General features: G+C 39.4%; 1 protein-coding gene across 6 annotated transcripts in view; it reads left to right on the top strand.

The window, feature by feature from the left end:
* ZFHX4 (zinc finger homeobox 4) overlaps window positions 1–19630 on the top strand; it is a 216747-nt gene that overhangs the window by 2449 nt on the left and 194668 nt on the right. Inside the window, exon 1 of one of the 6 annotated variants that reach the window (XM_075549548.1) lies at window positions 1–346. The exons of the other annotated variants lie outside the window; for them this stretch is intronic. The gene's annotated coding sequence lies outside the window, so the exon portion shown is untranslated. The remainder of the gene's footprint in view (window positions 347–19630) is intronic. 6 annotated transcript variants of the gene reach the window in all.

Genomic DNA, 19630 nt, shown 5'->3' with positions numbered 1-19630 from the left:
GATGGCAAAGGAGAGACAGAGGGAGAGAGAGAGAAAGCAAGGGAGAGAGAGGGAGAGAGAGGGAGAGAGGAAGGAGAGACAAGAGACAGAAGGAAGCCTTTTTTTTTATTGTGTTCTCCTGGATTTTCAGTGGCTTGATCCCTATAAACGTGGAGCGGTTAAAGCTCATATGTAGTATTATATTTTTAGTTGGGTGGATGGACGGAAGAGTGAGGGAGAGGCTGCGGCTGCCGCTGCCTTCTTGGGTGTTGCTTAGATTAAGGCAGAGACTTGGCTGCGATTGGGACGCGACAGTGACACGGGCATCGATCGCTTCCATTGAGAGCCATGCAAAAACACAGCCCGGGTATGTAACACTCTCGGTGCCATCAACACTTGTTTTACTTTGTATTTGCTGGCAAAACTGACAGAGCAAGCTCAGACTTTCTTTCTTTCTTTGTTTTTTTTTCCCGTTCCCTCTTTCCCTTTTTCTAACTGAAGAATAAAAGCAATTGTGTACAGAAGTTGCTAATGGGTGGTTTAAATAAAACAGAAAGGGGATATTAAGGATTGTTTTACTATCTCTCGGACGGATGATGTTTTAGAGTTTTTCTTCACCGAGGAGCTTATTAAGAAAATGAAGGTTTTCTTTTTTTCTTCCTCTTAGAAAAAAATCCTTTAGGGACTGTCTGATAGTTTTCAAGGTTTGCGGTTTCAATCAGCAGGAAGGCACACAAAAATAAAAGATGGCTAGCCAGCTGTTTTAACCTCTTGCACCTGGCTTCAGTATGGGGATCATAAGGTTTATACAGTTTTTTTTAATGGTTTTAATATTTATGGCATAAACTGGGCAAAAGCTTCCCTGTGTGTTCAGTCAGTATCTGGTTGCTTTTGAATTTGAAAAATAAGCACCTATTCAAGTATTTTCATTTTCATGGCAAGGAAGATAGGGTCAATGAAATATGGGGGAAATACCATAAATCTGGAAAAGTGAAATGTACCCAAGGAACAAAGAAAGGTCAGGTAACCCAGCTGTGTACGTCGCAGCAATAGTGGCTGTGGGTTCAGTTAGATCCCAGGGATAGTGGGCTCTGGGTTTGTGAGGTGAAGTTGTCATTTAAGTTAAAAATGAATCAAACATCTCAGCTCTGTGCTATCCTTTTGCAGTTGATAGCCGATGAGCTCAAATCTGCTCATTAATTTTGAGCTAGTTGGATTATTTTAAAAGATGCTGTACCAGCAAAGGGAAACATAGAGGAGGCTGAGAAAATCACTGTTTAATATTGCAGAATTTACTGCTTCCATTCTGACCATGAGCCTAAATTTACACAATGAAATTTGATTATCTCTAATAACAATATTAGATCCTGCCCTGGATGGATGAGAATTGAGGTGGTTTTGTTGATTGCAAGGGTTTAATGTTGCATTTCAGAATCTGATGTGGTTTAGCCTCCCTTCCATTAACTGGAAAACCCCTGAGGTTTTACAATTATTTCTTAAAGATAATACATTTAAGATTGCATTGGTAGGCTGAAGAAAAGTCATAAAGGCAAGAAGGGAAGCCCTTAATAACTCTTGAGAGTCAGACATGTTCAGCAGTTAGATTGGCTCTGACTTCACCAAGGGTCGACAATGTGTCATTTCCACGAAGCCAAATTGCCCTCTGCCTATATGATATTAATGTGCAAATCAATATTTCAGGGATTAAATTTCCCTTCTTCATTTTTTATGGTTTCTACCTCAATAAGTCTCAAGTCTATTAGAAGAGGCTGGATGATTTAAAATCTTTCACTGCAGAATGGCTGGTCGCAGTCTTGTTTCACAGACCCTTTTAGGGTTTTCGTTATAAGAGACTAAAGGCGTCCTGAAGAAGTTGTGAGGCAGTCAGTGTAGAGCCAGCCTCAATAGTGTAAAGCCCATGTTCGATTAAGAGCTAACAGGTATTGGAAAGATAATATATATGTTTGTGTAATATATACATACACTTTCTGCTGCTTTAAAAATATTATGTTAATCACCTATTGATTTATTTCAAAATCAATTGAAGCTCCTTTCTTATTAGTGATTTGTTCAGCATTCTTGAGGACTGTGCTAATTTTATTAAAGTATGCATGGATTGGCATGATGTACAAGTGTTGGGAGAGATTCCCACTTAGCAATATTTCCCTAGGAGAGATGTTTCTAGAAACTATTGTTTGTGAGAATGTAATAAGGCAAGTGTTGTCATCTGCATACGTTGTGGTCCTAGCTATCAACTGCATTTTGTGGCTGAGTGAGTTGGCTGTTAATATGTTAAAGGAGGCCTCTGCAATACTTTTCCATTTCTCTTCTCCTGCTTATTAGGACAATGTTTATGTTTACTCTCTGGGAGGGCCACAAAGATGTAAGCTGACTTCATACAAAGCAGAAATTTGGGGGGTTAGAATATTATAAGGTTGTGAGTTTATCACATAATCTTGGGAAGGCCTACTGTCTATCATTTGCTGGTGTTTTATAGTCTTAAACCATCTGGACCAAGTTCCGCACAGCTGCATGAATTTCATATGTGATAGAACATTTTTTCCATTCAGTGTGAAATGTTCCTTCCTTAAAAAAAAAAAGCACACCAGACTTGCTTAATTTAGTCTGTTAAAAGAAACGCATATGAAAAAGGACAAAAGGCTCTTTAATCTCTGCAAGCTGTTTGCTTTTCTTCAAGATTCCTGTCTGTTTGGTTTTTAAAAGTCATGTTTATTGAGGAGATGATTCTGAGGTGTGACATTAAAATAATATATGATTTTTGGACTGGTGGCCACACGCTCCTGCTTAATTTGCAGAACTACTTTTTATGTCTGTCAAAACAAGGAGTTAATCTATCCTTATTTACAATTAATCTCAATAAAATTAATCTTAACTACGCCTTATTCAGTGGCTTAAAATATCTAATTATATTCAATTAACTGCTGTCATAGTAATTAACATTGCTTAATTGCCTCTGCATATATTTATGTAAAGCTCATTAGGTGCTTCTGGCTCCTTTTCCCTTTTCTACTTGCTATTTTTGCTGTTGTCAAACCATTTTCATCCCCCAAGGTTCGACAATGTCAACGAGAGCAAATTCTTTCTTACTGCTTTCTTGAAATGCATGTCATTGCTTTCCTATGGGAAGGTAGCGATTCTGAGCCTTTAAAGATGCATCTATCCTCCTCCGCTTTTCCCTTATCCCTGGTCCCTAGCACACTCACAAAATATTTTCTGTCATTGTTGCTAGAAATATGAGAAGCCAGGTTAAGCTTTGTGTTTATAAATGAGGAGCCTTTCTGTGTCTGCCTTGGGGCTGTACCCACAGGCAGGATTCCCACCCCCCTCCCAACCACTCTAAGGGTTAAAGACTTGGCCAAGGTTCAAACGGAAAAGCACCCAGGGAAAGTGCATGTGAATATGTACAAGTTTCATGTAATTAGTGCTTAATTATATTAACATATGCAAATTGTCAACTTAGGAGCTTGTTGAGCTGGCAAAGATCAGCCAGGCACAATTGCTGTATTGTTCTGAAACAATAATGGATTTCCAGTTGGATTGTGGAAACACATAACTAGCTATCTAATTTAACTCATACCATGGTGAAATTTCATTAGTCTCCATGGAGACTGGTTTAATTGTGCTGACTAATGTTCTGGGCTGCAGAATGTCCTTAAAAGAAAGCGTTGTTTGCCTAATCCACCTTACAATGACACTTGTTTGTCCATGTTTCCCTTGTGTGAGCATTTGCATATGCAAATAAATAGTTTCTCTGCCCTATTTGTCATGGCTGCTCATTACCCATGAAGAGGACATTGTTACTAGCCTGTTACTGAGTCTCCAGCTACATTCTTTCATAATGTGTTTCTGATTAATAGACCAGAGTGAGTCTCATTCTCTCTGGGTGCCTGCAAAGGGAAGGTCAGTTCTGTCACAGAAAAGAGGTTGTGCAGGGACTGAAGGACTTTTTCTTCCTCATCTTCGTTTCCCCTTTCCACACATTAGTTGACCTGGCCATAGTTCAAATCAGGTATTCTTGTTCTAATACTATTTCTACTAAAAATCTCTAGTCTCCTAAAGCCAAAAAAAAAAAAAAAAAGGAAAAGAGATTGTGTTATTGGAATATTAATCCTGTTTTTGACAGAAAGGTAAACTGATATAATTGCCTTTCAGTTGAAGGAATGGGGGTTTATACAAGTGTGAAAGCATCGGAACAGGATTAGCATTTTTTTGCATAATGAAAAGCTCTGTTGAATAGGGTCCTCAATGGCTGCCTGAATGACTAAGATGAAAGGAAGATGAAAATGCAGGCTCCTCTTTCTTTTATGCCATGCTCTGCTCTCCCTAAAGTTATGTTTGTCCAAGACTTGAGAAAACAAGCAGGGGCTCAGATATCAGCAACTTTGTAAGATGCCCTGAGTTCTCATGATCACTGGCAAGTTACATGTATGATAATATTGCCTCCAGGGGGGTAACTAACAAAGATTTGCATGTAGAAGTTTCAGAAACATGTCGGACTAACCAAATATTGATGAGTTGCCATGTAGATTTCCCCGCACTTTATTGGGAAGGAAAACCCAAACTGCCGTCTTTGGAGAGGCCAGTGGAATGGTGTCCATATTGAATTCAGTTGCTGATGGAATAGGAGGTGGATTTCTAACACTTTACTAGGGGGACGTTGTGTGCTCTATGTGGACTGCCAGACTTGGTGGCCGGGGACACAATGGTAGAAGAGGTACAGAGTGGTTTCCTTAGGATGCAATTCATAAAAAGTTCTGAATGAAGTCTTCCCATTGTTTTGCAGGTGTCGTGCATGTTTCTTTCAGAGCGGAGTCTTTTAAACTGTCTAAGTACTGTATGCTAACTCTTGAAAACCTTGCCAGTAGGGTTTTCCCTTGTCACTGGTTAAGACTGTAACTGGTTATCAATTGACAATGTGATGAGGCTCTTAATGATGGTTCTTCAACGATAATTAGGGCAGCTAAAATACCCTAAGTGTGAAGACACTTTCAAAGGTGGGAATTGGTTCTTTTGTGCATATGTAAATCAAATGCAGTGTGGATAATCATTTATACGGATGCATCTTGAAAAAGCTTTTTCCGGTTTGAGGTCACCACAACCGATTCCTTGAAGACTGCCACAGAGCCTATGTGCCAGACTGCCAGGCAGTCACCTACCATGTTTGTGGCTGGATTGTAGCTCTCCCATCACTTCGTCTCTCTAAAGGTTCAGTTACCGAGGGACCATTGAAATAGTTAGAACTTGGGAAATCAGAAGTGTTTTCATCTAAATAAAAGTGTAAGGGTTGCCTCTTATGTACAGAATATTGTCAAGGAAAGGCGTTTGATCTTTGTTATATAAAGTCACCAAAATTCTTTACTAGAGCCCTTTTAAAAATTTGTCAAGAAATTCTGGATTGTTTCAGAAACTTTTATGGTTAACTTTATGATATACTTGAAGAAGAAAAAAGCCTTTAAAGACCGCCAACAAAAAGCCACATGGAGGCTATTGCTGTACACGCAGAAGGGCTTATTACGGTATTTCCATAAGAAAAATGTGTTAATTTAAAAAATAAATTCATTTATATTTTAAGACATTGTTAACCAAGCACCATGTGTTGCAACTGGCAATTTTCCAGCCACCGTGGAAGTGGATAACACATGGGTTAATAGTGGCTTATGTGATGTCTGCATTCTTAGGAAATGGGCAAGAGCCCAGGGTATTCTGATATCAAGATTTTAGAGAATCAGACAGAAAGCAGAATATATGTTTATATGTGAACAGATGGACACATGTGAGAACTAAAAGCGCACAATTTCTCTTGGCACTTGTTTTGGTTATCCCTGATGATATAACCAAGATCTTAGTACACTCACGAGCTTTGATGGCTAAAGACAAAATGGTCTTTTAATGAGGGCTCAATAGCATTATTTTCATGCATAAGGATTGTGCCCCTTGTGATCTTGCTGGATTTGATGTTCTGTTAATTCCCTAGTTCCAGAAGTTCACCAGTTGCCTTGAAAGTTCGATAGAGTTTCACGTCTGACACACAATCCTCAGTCCAGGAATGACTGACCTCTACTTTCAAAAGTTGGAGTGAAATAAAATATTTACCATTTGGAGGCACTTGTGAGTATATGCTCACAATTTTAAAATGGCTTTGACACCAAACTCATATTTGGCAAGCAGCTTATTGCTAATATAATTAGCCATTTCAACATCTGAGACATTAAAAAAATAAACAAACAAAATTAAATATTTGGGCAGGCTGACATGGTTAATATGTCATCATGCCCCAAAGGTTCCAGACAAGTCCTGCGTAGGTGATTTCTTCCAGTAGGTCAGAAGTTCACACACTGACATATATTTCGATGAGATAGTGTTTTTCATGTTTGCTTGCATATCCAGGAGCTACCACAGTGTGCACATGACAATTATTGAGTGGGGTGCATTTTAGCACCTACCTCTAAAGACTATGGGTGTAGCTCCTGTTTTCTCCTAGCTATTAAAGGAAGGAAAAGGAGGAAGGAGGAAGGCAGGAGGGTAGGATTCATTAAGTGTTCACTCAGAGTTAAATAATTTTAACCAGGAAACTTGGCTTTTGGGGTAAAATATGCAATTTATAACTGCCACCAAATTATTTTTCTTCACTGTGAAGACAAAAGGAAATCCATAGCTTTAACAATTTTAAACTACAAAAAACAGATGAGCTTTTGTGTATGCCACCTGATTGGACTGGTAAAAACACAACAAAGCAAACCAAAAGAAAATAAACCAAAACTTTGTAAGGAAAACTTTACACAGCATCTTAACAATTTTCTGCTTCAGATAATGCCCTGAAGAAGCCTTGTCATTATTAGATTTATATTTCCCGAGGTACTATTACTGTACAGGAAAGCCTAGATGCTCGAGAATACCATTTTAAAGCAATTTTTAACATGCACTTATAGATAAAACATTAATAGTCAAAGTTCCTGAAATCATTAATGAATTACGAACAACACCTCTTTTGGTGCAGTAGACACAGCGGTGCTTCATATTCTTAAATACTTCTGTTCATCAGGAGTGTGTTCTCTCTCTCTCTCTCTCTCTCTCTCTCTCTCTCTCTCTCTCTCTCTCTCTCGCATGTGCGCACTCTTTCTCTCTCTCTCTCTTTCAGTGACTTGTCAGTTTCTGCATTTTCTTTTTGGTATCCTGTGAACAGTTTGCTCTCTTGACTAAATTTGTCTCATTTTTAACAAACTGGCCAACAAAATCTCAACAGAAATGATTAGGTAGGGGGATAAGGCAGCTGGAATCTCAACATGTTGGCATCTGGGATCATTCTCTTCAACAGGGAAAGTATAGGGTTCAGGAGCTTGGTGTGTGGGATTCAAGAGAAGGTCTGGGTGAGTCATCTATTAAGGTAGGAACGTCAGGACAAGAGCCAAGATCTTATTCTAGGCTTAGAAGACCCAACTCTATTGGCTGCTTGGGAAATGGTTTGTTGAACTGAATGAATATGAAGGTGATGGAAATGGTGAAGAAAAAGGACAATGTGCCTTGTTCATTTAGCAATGATACTGTAGCTGCTAAGTGAGTTATCTACCACTGAAAGAAGACAAACAGAGTCAGATTTGCCCCTTGTCACTGCGACCATAAACTTATATACCGTATTTGTGTTGGATAGGAGGTTAGACTAGGTGCTCTCTGGATGGCCAAGAAAAGTCCTTGATTCATTAAAATGCTGATGATCTCACCAACTTAAAATGTATTCTTCATGATCATAGTGTGAACAAGAAGAAGCTTTCTGTTCTGTGTTAAGAACGTGAATGAAGACAATGCTGTGGTGTTTTCATGGCAGCTTGCTGTGCAGAAAGTGGGACACTTAGCTAAGCCCAGCCCTTCTTTCACTTCTGTTGACCTGGAATGGCTTTTTTTTTTTCATTTAAATACGTGTGTATTTTATAACTTAAGTCCCAGGTACTTGAAAATCAGTATCTTTTGACATCCCAGTGAATGATGAGAATTCCATTTAAATGACTAGACACCTGGTTTAAAGACATGCTTTGATTGACCTTATCTAATATATGTAAACTTCCCCTGCCTTGGTGTTCTCTTCGATGCCTCATGCTTGATGTAGTGATTCATAATACGATAGTATTGCTGTGATTATAACAAATAGGGTAGGGTCTGATACCCAACTCATGTTTGCTTTTCAAAAATGAGTTACCTTAAAAGCTGCCTTTAATATAGTGTTTATTTGATAAAACAACTTTATATAAACCCCACATAGACATGTTGAGTAGAGTTGCCCCGACACCTCCTCATTAGGGAACAATAATTAGGCAATGGGTAAGCCTAATGGTAGGGAAAAGGAGTAAAATTCTGCTTTTATTTTCACTGACAGATACCAAGATGGTAGCTAAGAAGATGGATGGATAGCCCCTCACCCCTGTGCCGCCCATTCTATCATCACAAGTTGATGATGTTTCTAGATGTTTAATACATTTCTGGGTCCTCATTTTTCTAAAAAGCAAATTAGAATCCATTTTTAAATAACTCAGACCTTCCAGTATTCACAGAATGAACTTAGGATTCTAGGCTGTCCACTAAATGCAATAAGAGAAGTGACCACACTCTTATTTCATCTTGACGTTGACCCAGTCTACTTGAAAGCCTTTGGCTTAGAGGGTGTCCAAAACTGGATTAGATGCCTTGTAAACACGACTATACAAACACGATTACGCTAGTGTGATGTGCATTGAGAACGGTATAGATACCATTACAATTACCCTGATGAGCAACATGTATACCGATCCAGAGAAGAGATTTGTTTTTAAATAAGCTAGTAATATTATAGAAGCCTTACCTTTCTTGGGAGATTTTATTACGAAGCGTTGCTTCTTGGAAGATATCATACTCCTTGATTATTTTATGATAATGCATTACTTAGTGGAGGACTACCCAGGTTCTAAGAGCAAAGATTTTTGTTTATCCTTATATTCCACTGTTTATCCTTATATTCCTGACCCCGAGTATCCCTGTGGGAGAGACTCGAGCTACCCTGCTAGCTTTCCAAAGCTGGAAATCTGTATAGGAGCAGAAAGCCTCGTCTTTCTCCTGAGGAGGGAGTAGCAGATTCAAACTGCCGACCTTGGAGTTAGCAGTCCGACCAGTAACTTATTATGCCACTGGGGCTCCTTTTATCCTTAGTTATGACCTATAATAAGGATAACTAAATGCATAAATATAATGTTTCTGGATAATCTAATAACTACAATCGATTAGTATATTAAAATTTTATTTCTATGGGAAATATAAATGTACTGGATTATAATTTCCCAGTTTTGAGTTTGATTTTTGTATAATATTTATCTATGGGAGATTAACAATCTTGATAATTTCAAAATATAAGCATGGTATATGTTCTGGTCATAGGTAGGTTCCTTGGACTTGATAATTCACTTGAAACATCCATTTACAATGAGCTACTTATCGAATATTATTCTGAGTAAGGTGCTATCTCATTGAAAGGAAGTCATCTAAGACTTCAGCATTTTTCATGGTGCTTGCCCAGAGTATTTTCTTGAATAAATTACAGCCCCTCTGAGGGCAGCACCCAAGCCCGTCCAATCATTGTATCCACAGTAACTACATATTGTTATCATGTCCTTAGTACTCACTATCTGTTGAGGAAATCGTGGCTAATTAAAGGGTAAACAGAAAACTTCAATTTACTAAACTATTGGAGCCTGTTTCTGCTCTTGAAATCTAGGCAGTGAAAAGAATATATAACTGTAAACGCAGGTAGATCTGTCTTGGAAAATTCCACAGAGAAAACTATCTTCCAGTGCAATCTAAATGGGGTTTTATATTAGAACCATAGATTGTTGCAGGCGGAAGGGATATAGCACAATCCCCTTGTTTAACCGATAAGGAAACTGAAGCTCATAGAAATTCTTGAGAAACGTCACATAACTAGAGTGCAGCTGATAAGATGTGTGTGTGTGTGTGTGTGTGTGTGTCCTTTAAAGAATTACTTAGTATTTTTTAAACTTCTGTTAAGCCTTGGCTTAGCTCATCTTATATGCAAAGACCTTATAATAGCAATATGAGAACACTTTTTGTTATGCTGGAAATTTTATTTGTGGATATTTTATTATGGATATTTTATTGTGGATCTGTTCAAAGCAGAGGAAGTTTTTCAGTTGGTACCACTTCTAGATGGCCGGAGGAGCAGCCACTTGCCCTGGGGTCGTCATGCTAAGCTGTTAGAGATAGGACAAGAACTGCATGGCAGGTGGAAAGCTGGTGGAGAAACAGGGTGGGTCATTTGGTTCTTGAAATGAAGCAGGGTTCAGATTAGGAATCCTTCTGGTTTGCCAGAAGGAGCTGGTCCTAGAAGCCTGTTTAAGTGCTCGCTGTCAACAAGGAAATCAGGAGCAGCACTGAAAGTGGCTCACCTCTGATTTATTCATCAACCTCACATGAGCACTTGGCTTTGTTCTTGCTCCACTAAGGGGGGCACTGATGCCAATAAGAACAGGAATAAAGAGCTCCTGGCAGGGTCCAAGAGTGAATGACACTTTACCTCAAAGCCTGACCCCTTTCCTGCAGGCTGGTGTGCTACAGTTGACTCTGATTGGCTGTGTGTCCCCCGATGAATGGCTGGAAGAGGTTACAAGTACCTGCTCTGTCAGCTCTGTAGCATGCATCATAAGAGCGGTGTAATAGGACTTGGAGTCTAGCTTACCCTAAAGGTCATGGCATTTGCACTAAAAGGAAAGGGTCCACTTTTCAAATAGCTTGAAGAGCTGCACCTTGAATAACAGTTAGAAAAATAATACTCCTTTCTAATTGAAGAATACCATGATTTCAGACTAAAATTGCTTGTGACAGTCCCTCTCCCACCACAGTGAAATTAGAGGGATTTAATAACATAGGAAGGTAAAAGTCACAAGTGTAAAACACATACAATGTTACACTGGGGGAGACACGAATAAATAGGTTTGCTGATTGATTAAACATGTTTATCTGAGTTTATTTGCTCCACTTACAGAGTAGGTTCTACTCCTGCTGCTCACGTTGAGGGGAAGGGGCCTTTAAGAGACAGTCAGCTGGCTGCTCTGCACTGGGGCAGAGGTTGCGCAGAGTGACTTAAATCCCCAGAGCAACGTTTAGTTTGTTAGTCTTTTCTCTCTCTCTTTCTCTTTTCTCTCTGATCCTGTTCACTCAGGCTTCCCCATTCTCCTTTTCATGGCATTAGTCTTTTACTAATCAACGTGCAGATATTTACAAAACATTTTCCTCAAATTTTCACGACACGTTAGCCCAGAAGAACTATAGTGTGAAATAGTGATGGGCATTAATGATATATCTTCAGATAAAGCCATCGTCCGGTATCATCACTTCAGTCATCAGCTCATTTGTCATGGCAGAAGTGAACATGTTGGGACCAATGAGTGTTGAGGAGTGAGAGGGCTTTTATAGGGAGGCATCTGTGTGTGTGTGCATGTGCGTGTGTGTGTGTGTGTTTGTGTGCATGTGCATGGGGAGTCCACCATGACTTAGAGGGAGCTCCAGGGAAGCATTGGGACCAGCCACCACTATGCACAAATCCTTAGCATAACAGAATCAGTTGGGAGCATGAAGATGGGGTGGGGGTCCTGGAGAGAGGCTCAAAACTAGGGGAAAGAACGAGAAGGTTGATGAGAATGGTTTTCAGGGAGGGGTTGGGTCATTTTAGTAAGACTGAAGTTGTTAGGGTGGAATGTCTTCAAAGGAAAATTTGCATAATTTATTACAATAATGTGTGTGTGTGTGTTTGTGTGTGAATGGCTCATATGTCAAACTTAGCTGCATTAAGAAAATTTCAATCTAACCCAGGATTGATGAATTTATAGGGAAGGCAAGTAGAATAAGGATTTTTGGATAGGGAGTAAGGTGGGAGTGGGGCAGGGTAGTATGATGGTGGTGGTGGTAAGGGGTGGTAGAGGGGATTGTAGGGGGGTGTTCGGTGGTGGTGGTGGTGGTGGTAAGGAGTGGTGGTGGTAGTGGTGGTGGTGGTGGTGGTGGTGGTGGTGGTAGGGGGGGTGGGAGTGGGAGTGGTAGGGGGTGCTGGTGGTGGTAGGGGGTGGTGGTGGTGGTGGTGGTGGTGGTGGTGGTGGTGGTAGTGGTAGTGGTGGTGGTGGTGGTAGGGGGTGGTGGTGGTAGGGGTGATGGTGGTGATAGTAGTAAGGGATGTTAGGTGGTGGTGGTAAGGAGTGGTGGTGGTGGGGGTGGTGGTGGTGGTGGTGGTGGTAGGGAGTGGTGGTGGTGGTAGGGGGTGGTGGTAGTAGGGGTGGTGGTGGTGGTGGTGGTAGGGTGGTGGTGGTGGTGGTGGAGGTGGTGGTGGTGGTGGTGGTGGTAGGGAGTGGTGGTGGTAGGGGGGTGGTGGTGGTGGTGATGGTCGTGGTGGTGGTGGGAAGTGGTGGTGGTGGTGGTGATAGGGAGTGGTAGTGGTGGTGGTGGGGAGTGGTGGTGGAAGTGGTGGTGGTGGTAGGGAGTGGTAGTGGTGGTGGTGGAGGTGGATGTGGTGGTGGTGGTGGTGGTAGGGAGTGGTAGTGGTGGTGGTGGAGGTGGTGGTGGTGGTGGTGGGGAGTGGTGGTGGTAGTGGTGGTGGTGGTGGTTGTAGGTGGTGGTGGAGGTGGAGGTGGTGGTAGGGAGTGGTAGTGGTGGTGGTGGAGGTGGTGGTGGTGGTGGTGGTGGGGAGTGGTGGTGGTAGTGGTGGTGGTGGTTGTAGGTGGTGGTGGAGGAGGTGGTGGTGGTGGTGGTGGTTGTAGGGGTGGTGGTAGGGGGTGGTGGGGGTGGTACGGAGTGGTGGTGATAGGGGTGGTGGTTGTAGGGGGTGGTGGTGGTTGTAGAGGGTAGGGTTGGGGGTGGTAGGTTGTGGGGTGGATGGGAAGTAGTAAAAGGGAGAAGATGTCAAGGAGTCCAGGAAGAAAAAGAATGTTTGGAAACTGATTGTGGTAGCCGTTGTACAATTCTGCTTGATGTGACTGACCTATGGAATGATATGCTATATGAATTGACTCCCAATTAATAATATTTTTTTAAAGAGAGAATTTCAATCTCAACCCTGTAGAAACTTTCAGGGAGATACATTTATGTGCATGCAGGCCATGTTCAGGACTAAACGACTTTGGGCAGGAGAGTAGGGTGGAAATAATGTAGAGAACAATAACCAGAGTGAGATCCTTGCAGTATTATTGAGTTCACCCAAAACCAAGAAGCTAAACTCTCTTTATTCAGACTTCATTCTGAAACCCTAATTGAAAAGTACCTTATTTTCTTTAGCTACAGAAGTTCTTATCTTTGTTAGACCCCAAACCAACAGATTTATTTCATTTGGGGCCAGTGAACAGGTCTCTTTCAGATAATGTACCCATACAGCCTTTTCTTGTTTAATTCTATTGATTTACAGTGCTAACGTGAAATAATCTGATACCTGTTTCCTGCCCTTTGAGTAGTTGTCGTCAAAGAGGCTGATTAGTTTTTTTCCCTCAGCTCTTTAGCTGTTTTAAATGTATAATTATCATTGCATGTCATTTGATAGCTGCACTAATTGCTGCCAACTATTGTCTGTTTGCACTTAATGCTGAAACCTGATCAACATCCTGCTTTGGTTGATGTTTGGTGGTAAACTTTAATTAACTCTTATTGCATTGAAGAAGAGTTCAGGCTTGGTGCTAACTAATCATTTACCTTCATTATGCCCTGACAGCTCCACTTGTTCTCGGTCCTAATAGATACACCAGTCAGTAAATAAACCTGCAAACCTTCATGCCTTGAAGTTGCTTCACACTGATATTTTGCTACTTAAAGTATAAGATAATTGGACCCAGATAATTATTTAGTTTAGCATCTCTAGTTTTGCAGACACCAATCTTATATCGCCTCTTTCATGCTGGACAATTTCATTTTAATAGAAACTGTAGATTTGAGATAGCATTATTTCTTCAACATGGATCCACTGACCCTGCATCTTTTGAATCAATATAATTAAGCTTGTTTCCTGTTGGAATTCTTGTAATTATTTTTCCTGAAATACTTTTCCTGTAATGATATTGAAGTTAAAGTAATCAGGTTACTAGCAGATCATATAAAATTCAACTCAAAATTGCTGGCTGCTTGATTTTAATTTGTCTGACATCAAGTTTGTTTGAAAAGGGATAATATGTGGGTAAACCGAGGAGCTTATAATTATGGTTGACATTTGTTTGTTTATAATGAAATCTAATTAAAGTTCATACATTTAAAACACAAAAGCTAATTACTCAATTGCTCACTTCACTAGGGACAGCATATTCACTTTCAGACCCAAGCCAACCAAACAACAACAACAACATCAACAAACCACCATCAACAATAACAAAAGACCGAAACAAAATAAAAAAGGAAACTAAAAAAAACCCAAAAAACAAACAACAAAAGTTTCTTTAGAATGGAAATAAAATAACTAATCCTAGGGATCAAATCTAAATTTTGCCAATATTTCATCCAGAAGAAAACTTGAAATTCCACGTATGTTCTCTATTATGTTAGTCCTCATGTGGTTTTTAATATAAAATAACAGAATATTTACATGGGATTTTTAAAGGGACACGTATTTAGTCAATTTTAAGAGCATTGCATAGTAAGAGGCACTTTGTAGTGATTTCTAAAATTATTCACATAACTTTCTTCATTAAACTGCTTTGTAATCCCTTGAAGTCATCAAAATCATTGCTCAAGAAATAAGAATTTTCACTGCAGTACCTGGATTGTGATCAGTTTTATCAAGATAATTATCATAGCTTGATCCTGCAAAGAAATATATATATATATATATATCCTGAAGCAAATAAATTACATATGTGTGTGTATGTGTGTATACTTATACTGTGACATTTGTACATTTATTGTTATATTGGTTATGGAATAAAATTGGGGGAAGAGTATATATAAATAATTTAAAAATATATTTTTCTTTTAACTATTCAGTTTCTCCATAGTTGGATAGTAAATTTTATTGATGGTTAAGCATAGATGAAAAAAAATACATGCGTATGTTAGACTGGCCTGGTCAATCTCTTTTTGAAACCAAATCTTCTATAGTTCCGTACTTACAGCCATCGAGTAGATTTGGACTCATCGTGCCCCCTAGGGACAGGGCAGAACTGCGCCTGTGGGAGTCCCAGGCTGGAGCTCTTATGGGACTGGACAGACTCCTCTTTCTCCTTTGGAGCAGATGGTGTTTTCAAACTGCTGACTTTGCAACTAGAAGCCCAACAAGTAACCGCCACACCCCCTTGGTGGGATGGTTATATACCACTTTTTTAAAAAAAGGTTTATTTCTAAGTGTTCCTATGTGAATTAAAAGCATTACAAACTAAATTCTCTTAGTTTGTGTTCAGTATTAGTCAACTACAGATAGATTAGCAAGCTACACTTGAGAAACTGGGGATGTAAACATGAAAATTTGGATAAATATGATTTATAGGTCTCCAAAGTGAATAGGTACAGTGGTTTCATCTCTCCGAGGAAAGCTAAAGTGTTCTATTTTAAATTTTCATATTTAGCAGCATTAGCTATTTGAACCTTTAAATATATGCTAGAAACATGAACGAAGAAGAATAAAAAGGACATCAACAAGTCGGTCCATTTTTTCGATGCTTCTGAGATTTTACAGCATCTTCACTGAGTATGTGTGTGGACCTGTATAGACTGATATTTATTTAGCAAAGAAAAATGAAGCTGCACATACAGTCATCACTGAACCCTAATTGACTTTGCATAGACGAGACAAAAGGAAAATGAGCAATGCTTTCTCAAGGCTGGGTCATTGATATTCAGATGTTCCCTTATCGTCTAAAAATAAACCAAAAAAATCTGTATTTTCTCACAGTATTGGCAAACAGCAGCTTTCTAGTAATACTTTAGCTGATTAGGACATCCTTACCCTTTAATGAAGCAATCACTACAAAGCCCCAATGTCAGCTGGAATACGAACAAAACAGTATCAAAGAAAGAATCAGAAAGAGACACTGAACATAATTACATCTCATCTTCTTCTCTCCCACTAATGCAAACTATTCATTTTCAATTAGAATGAAGAAAAGTAGAAGTCAAATAAATTTGTTAGATGTACCCAAGTTTCTTTATGGAAGATAGCTAGAGTAATGGGTCCATTTGGTGATTTTGTGCACCAGTTCTGAAATGTTCCTCAAGCAAGCAAACAAAATGAGTCATGCAATCATGTAATTTGGTTAAGGAGAGCCTATTGATTCTTCTCTAAGGAAAGTAGCTGGAGTTTGATTAAAGTTGTGAAGAAAACAGTAAAATTCTTATTTCTCACAACTGTAATGAAATTAAGAACTATTGGACTTATTGGTCAAGTGCACCTTTTCTCTGTAGTTCTCCAGCCCGTATATTTAGTTATATGTCATTGTCTTCTAAAGTTCATGGAGGTTTAGAGAGGAGAGAAAATGGTGGGAGTGGGGGCGGGCATGGTGGGGATCTGTGGTTGTGGGTGGAGGAAGAAGAGAAAGAATGAAAGAAGAGGTCTAAGCATCAATCACGAAGGACACATTCAGAGAGAAGCGAAGCAATCTGAATGGAATGGTTCATTTCCATTTTGATCAGGAGAAAATAAGGACAAAATGACTTAGTTGAGGAAACACATTCATGCTTGTCTTTGTAACTCTCTCCCTTTAAAAAACTGATGGTTGAAAATGCTTAAATATTTGGTTACATCCCTCTATTCAAACTTAATTACCCTCTCCCCTTTGTCGTGACATGGGTGGAAAGTTTTTGCCGTGTCAGGAGAGGTCGTCACACATTCCTTTGCAGTTCTCGTCATTAATTCCTTCTTGCAGAAGCATTTTCTCTCGCGCTGGGAAGGTAGAGGGGTGTAACAGAAGAGCCCTGAAACATCAGCAGGAAGCTCTAAGCCGGTTAATGCAGTATAATTGTCTGGACATAGACTGGTCTTTGTTTGTGTGGCTCACTCCGAATCAGCTGTAATTAACTCCAGAGTGTTTCCAGATTGCCAGCAAAGAAAAATTACAGCTTTTCTGTTTTAAATTGTAAAGTTCACAAACATTAACTATGCAGATTGCTTTTACTTTGATATATGTCTATCCTGCAAGGGAAGGGGGGGGGGGAGGGAAGAAACTAACTTTCCCCCTCCCCCTGCCCCTCTACTCTTAAAATATATATATTTAAATGAATAAAATGTGATTTTGTTAATTTATGTGCTTCAGTGTCTATTGGAACAGAAGGGCTCCTTACTAGTTGGTCTTGAAGCCCTCTAGTTAATATTTCCAATCCTTTGGCATTCTTATATTTGCTCTCCTCCTTGGTAGGATTTTAAAAATATAGCAACAGGAAAGAGATTATGCAACTTTTACAATGAAATAATTAGACCTCTACTAAAATAAGCAAATTGCAGAGAAAGCTGACTTAAAGACAACCACTAGCCCCAACTTACAAGAACGAGATCAAAGATGTAGCCTGACATGCCTGGTGCTTCCACACAGGTACTTTACCTGTGTTTTGATGTATCAAAAGAAAGGCTGTGAGAAAGGGCAATTTCACTACCTCCTCCTTTGGTCAGCACACCACACCCTCTAAAAGGCTTCTGTACAGTAGTTTGTAATTATGAGCATGGGTAGAGATGAGGTAGTTGGGTGAGCTAATACACCACTGTCCACAAAAGACCTGTCAGCAACTGATGCAAAAAAAAAAAAAAAAAAGTCCAGCCAAAATCTTTCTTTCCCCTTCTTTCTTCTGAATTTAACAATAAGAATTTAAGCCTCAATGTGGCTTTAGCAACCAAAGAAAAGAAGCTCTTGGTGTCTGCATAATACCACTTTGATGGATTTTTTTCATCAGTCCTCAGTACGTGGCAACAAATAAACAAGTATAATTATACTTGTGAAGGTCTATTCATTGCTTTGTCAGGATTAGATATATGTGCCGTTTTCACACTGAGCTTCTCTTTTGTCTTTGCCTAACTCACTATGACATATTGATAGAGGATTTGGAATGGGGAAAAGGCCACAGCAGAGACAGGGATGACCTTTTGGAAACTTGATATAATTCAAGGATTTCTACTTATTCATTCATTCATTTATTTATTTAGGATTTGTAACTTCTTACCCAATTCTCTCCCTAGTGAACAACTCTTAGCCCATTTAAAAGGAAGTAAATAAAGACTCACAGTGGCAAGAGATGGCAAAAGAGCAGATGAGAATGAAAGCAATGGGCTAAGGAGCACACGGCTCCTTTCCCAGCACTGAGCAGAGTGGCTAACCTAGCATTCCTTTCCCATTATTCTGTTCTCTGGATCAGACCACGCTCTTTTTAAATCATTTCTCAAATACTGTCTCACTGGACCGTAGAGGAGGGCTGGGACAATCTCAATTAAAACACAGAGGTAAAACTGGCCTCTCTGGTTTTGGGTCCTAATGGGAATTCTGCTTTCTGAATGCAGCGGAATTCTTCTATTGTTCGAAAGCACCCCCTTTCATTAGCCAGCCTCCTTGTAGGTGGGTTTGGTCATTTAGCAGAGCAGAGTTTAGGCAGCTGTGACTGCAGGACGGAAGCAAAGCAGAGAGAGCAATAAAAGTTATTTTCTGCATATTGTCCGTTATTTCCGAAAAAAAAAAAGGGATTTACGTGATCAAAGTCAGTAATCTTGGGAATTACTGAGAAAAACAAAAAATCTGTACACGTGCTCTAAGTAGACCAGCAGGTATGTATTGCTCTGGATTTTGCACTAAAATTAAATTAGATTTTGTCTCTGATATTTTTCTGGAGGACTTTTGGTAATTTCTCAAACAGAATATCAGTAAGGAGAGACTAGAAATCAGCTTAAATAGTGAAGTGACTTTTATCTTTAGTTCACTTGCCATGCAGTCGTTTCAGAGTGAATTCTGTGGTTTATGTTCAATGGTAGCCTTTGTGGTGCTTTTACTGGCACTTATACAACTTTAGTTTAAGTTTGCCGAACTGGGTCACTTGGTAAAAGATCTTGTCTGACATTGATGACAGTGAAATCACTTAGCAACATATTTAGTGTTACTGTACATACTGATCTAAATAACTTTTTAAGAACAAACTCAAGTGATCCCATCAAAAGATACTGAGAAACACAGTCATGGCTATAGTCAAGAGCTAGAGTATAAAAAAATAGATAATCCAATAATGAATTACCAGGTAGATCAATTCACATAGTTTTGTTATTGCTGGTTTGGGAAAGAAATGTACTGTAGCAAAGATGTCAGTAAGTATTTGCCTTCTTTATGATGAGCTTGTAGCTTATATAAGACATTGACTGATACTTTTGCATACAATGTTACATGAGAATTGTAACAAACTATAGTTTGACCTGAGATAGATAGCAATAGTGATCTGTTATTTTTGAGAAGTGACTTGTGTTCTGTTCAGGAAAATAAAGACATACTCTTCTTTTATGGAAGGATATGGAGATGATATGTTGCATAGTTCATTTGGCATCTGGCTCACATTATTAATTGTACATTACACACAACTCATCTGAAGTGCCCTCGGTGTGGGGGTGATAATTCCAGCATGGGCTTTTATGGGCTGAAACTGTTGCAGGGATATAGTTAAAACAGAGCTCAAA

The sequence above is a fragment of the Tenrec ecaudatus genome, chromosome 5 (genome assembly GCF_050624435.1).
Source record: "Tenrec ecaudatus isolate mTenEca1 chromosome 5, mTenEca1.hap1, whole genome shotgun sequence".
Classification (NCBI taxonomy): domain Eukaryota; kingdom Metazoa; phylum Chordata; class Mammalia; order Afrosoricida; family Tenrecidae; genus Tenrec; species Tenrec ecaudatus.
Note: the sequence above shows the minus strand (reverse complement) of the source record. Positions and strands in the feature narration are given on the sequence as shown.